The sequence below is a fragment of the Pinus tabuliformis genome, chromosome 8 (assembly GCF_031772625.1).
Source record: "Pinus tabuliformis cultivar Carrire ecotype Pingquan chromosome 8, CPIR1, whole genome shotgun sequence".
Lineage (NCBI taxonomy): Eukaryota > Viridiplantae > Streptophyta > Pinopsida > Pinales > Pinaceae > Pinus > Pinus tabuliformis.
Genome location: NC_142294.1, coordinates 1103120743 through 1103128100, shown reverse-complemented (window position 1 = coordinate 1103128100; position 7358 = coordinate 1103120743).

Sequence of the window (7358 nt, the reverse complement as noted above, 5' to 3'; positions counted from 1 at the left end):
AATAAATCTCCACCCTCCACCTCTGACTACTACTAAAAAATATTCTATGGAATTAAATCTTTACCATGCACTTATTAATTATTAATAATTAAATATCCACCCTCTATATCTGACTACTACTAAAAAATATTCTATAGAATTAAATCCTTACCATCCACTTATTAATTATTATTAATTAAATATCTACCCTCTATATCTGACTACTATTATATTTAATTAAATATCTATCATCCACTTATTAATTATTAATAATTAAAATTTCAAATAAATCTGAACTGCTACTAAAAAAATATTCTATGGGATTAAATCTTTACCATCCACTTATTAATTATTAAGAACTAAATATCCACCCTTTATCTGACTCCAGCTAAAAAAATATTATATTCAATTAAATCTCTATCATCCACCTATTAATTATTAATAATTAAAGTTTCAGTCAAAATATTTTAATTTAATTTTTTATAACTATTTTTAATTAAATTAAAAATTAAAAATGACATAATTAATTTTGGAATAAATCTCTACCCTCCACCTCTGACTACTACTAAAAAATATTATCTCTATCATCCACCTATTAATGATTAATAATCAAAATCTCAGTCAAAATATTTTAATTTAATTCTTTATAGCTATTTTTAATTAAATTAAAAATTAAAAACGACATAATTAATTTTGGAATAAATCTCCACCCTCTACCTCTGACTACTACTAAAAAATATTCTACCTCTGACTACTACCAAAAAATATTCTATGGGATTAAATCTTTTCAGAGCCTTTTTTTTTCAAAGCAATTTTATGGGATTAAATCGGACTACTACTAATTATTTTCAAAGCAATCTCTATCATCCACTTATTAATTATTAATAATTAAAATTTCAAATAAATTTCAACTACTACTAAAAATCTATACGATTAAATCTTTACCATCCACTTATTAATTATTAATAATTAAATATCCACCCTCTATTTGACTACTACTAAAAATATTATATTCAATTAAATCTCTATCATCCACCTATTAATTATTAATAATTAAATGAAAAATCTAAAAACAATAGAAACACGCAGGTTTCCAAAACTGCCTCAAGGCTTCCAAAAGTGATATTGAAGTTGCTTAGCATTTGGAATTGCTTACACTCTGACGACAGTATAGCAAGGTTTTCAATACTTCCTCCAGGCTTCCAAAAGTGATATTGAAGTTACTCCGCATTTGGAGACTTTGCCATTGACGTGAAAGATTGTAAGCAAAGGCTGAGGATACTTCTATTTGAAGGGCGGAGAAAAATATGGTATTAGATCATACATGTTGCAAATATCTTAGCTCCTTAAATGAAGATTATTTTACAATCGTCTTAGCCCTGAAGATAAGCCTTACTTGTAAGCTCGAAATGTTGGCATTCTCATATCGATATCTCGGTGGATATAATCACACAGCAAAGTCCAGTTCATCAAACAATTAACTCTTATGAATTCTTAGCTTGACAATCATCTTTGTCTTGAAGATAAGCCTCAGTTGTAGGCTAGAAATGTCAACATAATAGTGGATATCTCCCTGGATATAATCGCAGAAAACACTCCAGATCATTGCACAATGAAAAATAATTTATAATCACAGGTGGGATACTGATTAATTGATTGTTACCCATTCCAACAAGTAAAATGCTCACTACCGGATTTTCGAGAACTACCAATTAGTCAGTATTAATGTGTCACCCGTTCTTCGATAATCATTTGTTTTATTCTCCAGAGCATGGAGTAGCAGAAATGAAATGATTTCAAAAACCTGTGAGAAGAAAATTGAGTTTTTCAAATAGTATTGGAATGTGTCAAACAATAACTTTAGAGTAGCACAGTCATTGTCAAGCATTTGAAACTGAGAATGAATTCTGAAAAGTTGGTTCCACCTTAGGGACTCCCTATGAGTAGAATAAAAGCAAAGAGGTTGCTGTAGCTATTACAAATTTGTGGGTAGACAAAGCTGAATTTATGTTACCGAGTGATAAGGTTATTGAACGGTTGATAGAGATCCTTCTCGGAATTTGGGCAGGCGGTCAGCTCTCTATCTGTGTTATGCGGACACACGTGTGATAATTAAGGTAGGTAGGATATATAAACAATTATGCTACCCAGCCAGGTAGGTGAAATTTTCGCTACTTGTCAGAAGTGCTTGAGGCAAATAACTGGTTCAGGAAGGCATTGAAAGGTCGATTTGAGAAAGGTGATTCTAGTGTGTCTGAAATGGCCTTCCTTAGAAGTGAAGTATCGTAGATTCTTCTTCTTTGAAGTAGGTTCCTTACAGGAAGGGTCTAGTTGCTTCATAATCTTCCAAAGTATTGTAGATTCTTCTTATTTGAGATGGGTTCATTACAGGAAAGGTGAAGTTCTCTAATAATCATCCAAAAGATACAAGAAGAAAAATTTTGATTCAGAAATGAGCCCTTAATTAGTCAAGTTCAGCTTGCATCTAATGTAATTCAATTCCCTCCCTGCCTTTGAATGGTCTTGTAATTCAACTGCTGGTGGAATAGGTCCCAACTGACTTCGAGGTATTGATCCCAGAAAAGTGAAAGGTGTTGAATTGGGATTGAATGGGGTAAGAATTCTACTAGGAGAATGGAGTGAGACACCCAAAACTTACTCTCACTAACATGCCTGACAAATTTTGATATGTTCACAGCCAATCACTCCATGACAGAAAGTGAGAGCCTTCACCTTCCTCTTCCTCTTGGACCTCGATAAGAAAAACTAAGAATGCAAACAAGTGGAAACATGTCAAACAGTGAAGTCCTATTGCTATACAAATGATTAACAAAAATTATCAATCAAATCCAGAGTTAGATAAGCGCATTTAGCATAAATGATGCCTACACAACTATGTACCCCGAGGTCTAAGATAGACAAGGGCCCAGCAAAGGATCCTCCCCTCCTCTGAAAGCTTTGATATGGATCTGATCTCCCTCCCTTTGGAGGCATGGGTCCCAACGGACTTCCAGTTATTTGATCCTGGAAAAATGAATGGTACTGGACTGAGATAGAATGGGACGAGGGGTGCTATTAAGGGGAAGAAGTGAGCTACCCAACACTTACTCTCACTAACGTGCGTGATAGTTTTGAATACATTCACAACTAGCCACTCTATGACTGACGGCAAGAACCTCCTCCCCAACCTTGGTCAGAAAATCTAAGAATGCAAAGAAATGGAAACGTGTCAAAATACCAAATATGTATACTCTACAAATATATAGGACCATTAAAAAAAATTATCAATCAAATCCTAAGAGTTAAATAAATGCGTTTGGCATAAATGTTGTCTTGGCAACCAAGATACCCCGAGATTTAAAGACAAGGATCCAACAGAGAAGATTTCCAGGTGGGTGTGGAAATGACATAAAATATTATGAAATATAGAAATTAATTTTCAGAGATCTAAAACACTAAAGAGGCAGGCATGCAAAGAACAAATACCATATTTGTCTAGTGCCGAAAACAGACAATCTACTTTTAGAAAATTTTCAAACAACATAGACTACATATCGAGCCCACAAAAAGTATCATTCATGTAAGTCCCCTTGTACAAACAACACCATTTTCTATTACATACCATTCTTCATAATATTAGAAACACTAGTTACCCAAAAATCCCCCCATGCACGTCCAAGATATTCAATGATATGTAAGGACTGATTAGCGTTGAGAAGAGCGAAGGTCATGAACTTCAGAGCTGAAAACTCATGTAATAGATTCAAAGATTAAAAAAATTTGATGCAATTGGTGTGTTTCTACAATGTTGAAAGCAAAACTACAAGAATGAACAAGGATGGCACTTTAATTATGGAGTTATTGCAGCCACAATAGATAATGACCAATTTATATATGAATGGGGGAATGAATTGTACACTAAAAATTCCACATGCATGTCAAGTGAAAGATATGATCATATATAGTGCAAATGCAAATGTTAGAAATCCATCAGGAAATATGTAGAGAGAAACGAATGTCATGAAATAAGTGTGAATTTTGTGAAGGATCAGACAAAATGAATCTCATGAAATAAGAATGTGAATTTGTGAAGGATCATAAGTAATTGAGTTGCCCTGAGGGTTATCAAGATTGGTTGAGTACCCATCGCATAAGCACCTCGCTATGAGAGATCACGGTGTCAATTCTCCTCGACACCCTCGGGGATGGGTTCCGAAATGAGCCGGCGGGGCTGATCCCTTCGGGAGGATCTAACTGGGACCATTTTCGTGTATGGTCATCAACCTTTGGAGTCTATGAACCACATCGAAAAAAACAAGTAATTGAGTTGGACTACGAAATGGTTAAAGACAAAAGTTACAAAAAGCAAATTCGTGATAGGAGAAATACAAGAAAAAGGTCAACCAACAATCATAGATTATAAAAGATAGAATAAAAAAAGGGCACAATGCTACAAGTGTGTAAATAGTTGCATTGAAACCACTTGGAAGTAGATTACTTGAGGGATTTAGGTCGTATAAATATAGGTTCAAGATTGTAAGTAAACTAAGTATACATGTTCACCATAAACTAAACAACAAATGCTAGGGTGAGGGATTAACTTAGTGAAATGTTGGACATAAATGATTGAGAAGATGGGATGCAAAATGAAAATTTCTTGGATTATCGATATTTTGAACTGAACACACCAAAAAAAAACAAAAAAAATCTAAACAATATTGTAATCGAGGAAGAGGAAAAACAAGGGAAGAAAAATTTGAAGATAACAAATGATAGCCTTTTACTTGAAAAACTTGAAAATCCTCTTCATTTTGAAATAAACATTTGAAAAGCGTAAAGTGTGTTCCCTAAGAACTTCACAAATGGATTAAGACTTGTACAATTGCAACTATGGCCCTAGAGAAGGAAAATGTGAAGGAAAAGAGAATCAAGACAAGAATCTACATAGTATTATACAAAGAAGGTCTAGAAACAATAGAGATGGTCGATGAAAAGAGAAAAAACTCTCCTAAGACAAAATAAACAAGTTTCTATGTGCAATAATTGAGCTTGAAGTTTCAAACAAAAGAAAGCTTCAAAAGTCAATTTGATTGAGGACAAAAATGAGATCAATCATTGAAAGGATTCAATGTTGTTACAAGTGGACTCAATTACGTTGGAGGTCAAATAAGCAAAGATTAAATGAAAAGCCATTAAGAAAACGAAGTGAGGCAGTAAGAAAACCATAGTGCTTCAAAAAGAACCTAGCCAACTTCACTCATGCAAAGATGATAGAAAGTTAGAGGTCTAAAGACAGGTGACAACAAAGAGAACTTTAAAATTTGAGCATTAACAGTCAATCTCCAATATGCTAAGTACTTGTAATATTCCTAGGGAAAATTTACAGTAAATATACAAAGTAGACATACAGACAAAAAGCCATAGAACAGTGAACACACAATCAGACCATGAACTGCACCAAAAACTGCGTCGCTGAGCTCTTTTATTGATAAATAAAGGATGTACAATATGGTGTTGAAAGGAATGCACCTGGGCTTGCAAAGCCCCAAATGATCGATCAGTCACCCCTCTCCAATTTGTTGCTACGATGCTCTAGCTCTGCGCTGAAGATGCCCAGAAATACGTTGTTGGCTGAATAGAACTACTGCTAGGGCCCTCTCTGGTGCTCAAAGAATTCTAGAAAATTAATCCCAACCTCTCCACCAAATACCTAGAATAGCCCACAAAGGATTTGGCCAAAGATTGACTTCGAAAATTCGGCCCTATTTTCCTTCAATGGCTCAATCGCTAAGTGATTCGACCCACCTATAAACCCTGCTACAAATGGCCTCCAAAATAGCTGCAATCCTCACCAAAATACTTCCTCGACCTTCTCCCCAAGTTTCAGCCTCAACCACACCTCACTCCTCAACCTCCCGGAGTGCCTCCACCATGAACCGCACAACCCCTGCGCTCATGTAGCTGAATCCCTCCCTGAAATCGGACCTCCTGCTGCTGGTACGAAATGATAAAGGTAGAACTCCCTCCTTGGGTTGGCACTTAAAGTCCACCGAAGCAAGGGTTGAGATCTCCGCTCAAAGACACTTGTGTGCTAAACAGCCCTTGCAAACTTAGCTTTAGCTCAAGCGTGCTATTTTCAAAAGGCAGTTTTGCAAATGATGAATGAATGACCAATTGAGTGTCTCTTCCTCCTTTTGTCAAGATGGCTCCAAAATGCCCATGTGGGCCCAGCTCGAATTCCCCACACCAAATCCGCTCCAATGAGAGCATATTCCTCATGTGGGCCAAAATTCCCATGAGGTGGCCCCCACGCTCCACTAAGGCTGCAATATTTCCTCCAGCTCTAATGTTTGGGTGTGCTCTAAGCCAAAAATCATGTGTGGGACCTGTAAACCCACATTTCCGAAGTGCAATTGCGCAATATAACAAAAACAATCAAAATTGGTATTTCAATTTTGCTAAGTGGGAATATCACAGTCCTCACCGCCAAAACGTTGCTTGTCCTCAAACAACTACAACAAAGGATGTTGAAGTATCTGCTCCCCCTCCTGAGTGGCATCTCATCTAGTAGATTCCTTCATCTGATCAAAAACTCCTAGATGACTCTATTTCTCAAGTGTCTCTCCCGAGTATCCAAAATAGTCTCTGGTTCCAGCACTAAATGCCCCTCATCGTTCATAAGGGGCAGTTCTGTAGCTATTGTAACATGTTGTCCCAACGCCCTTGTCAGGCAAGACACATGGAAGATGTTGTGCACCCAACTCCTCGAGGGTAGCTCCAGCTCATATGCTACCTCCCCAACCCACCGAGTGACATAATACAGTCTATAGAAGCAGGATTTGAGCTTCTCGACCCCCTTTTGCTTGAGCAATGAATGTCGATACGGTTGAATCCTCAAGAAGACCAAGTCCCCTACTTCGAACTACCTCTCAACCATAGTTTTAAAAATCGGCCTAGCTAACCGGTTACAGGTCTAACCGGCCGGTTAGCAGGCCCACTGGTTGGAACCAGTGAAAAAACCCAGTTTAATAGGCTGTGTGGCAGAAAATTTGACCTAAACAGTCCTAACATGTCCTAAACCGGTCCTAACCGGCCAGTTACCTGCCAGGCCCACCGAGGACCCACAATGCAACTTTTCCAAGGTAGTTTAGGGGTTTTAGAGGGAAATTAGGGGTGCTTTCCCTCCAAAATCACCCTCCAAGCCTTTCATGAACAAAAACAGTTAAATGATCTTGTTTTCGTGCAATACAACCTTCAACTGAGGAGGAACCAAATGATGAACAAAGCACTTGATCTAGATCCCATTGTGTTGGACGATATTGATCCAACATCAGAATGGGTGGAGGAGACTGAAGATCCTATGTTTGAGGTTGATTTTG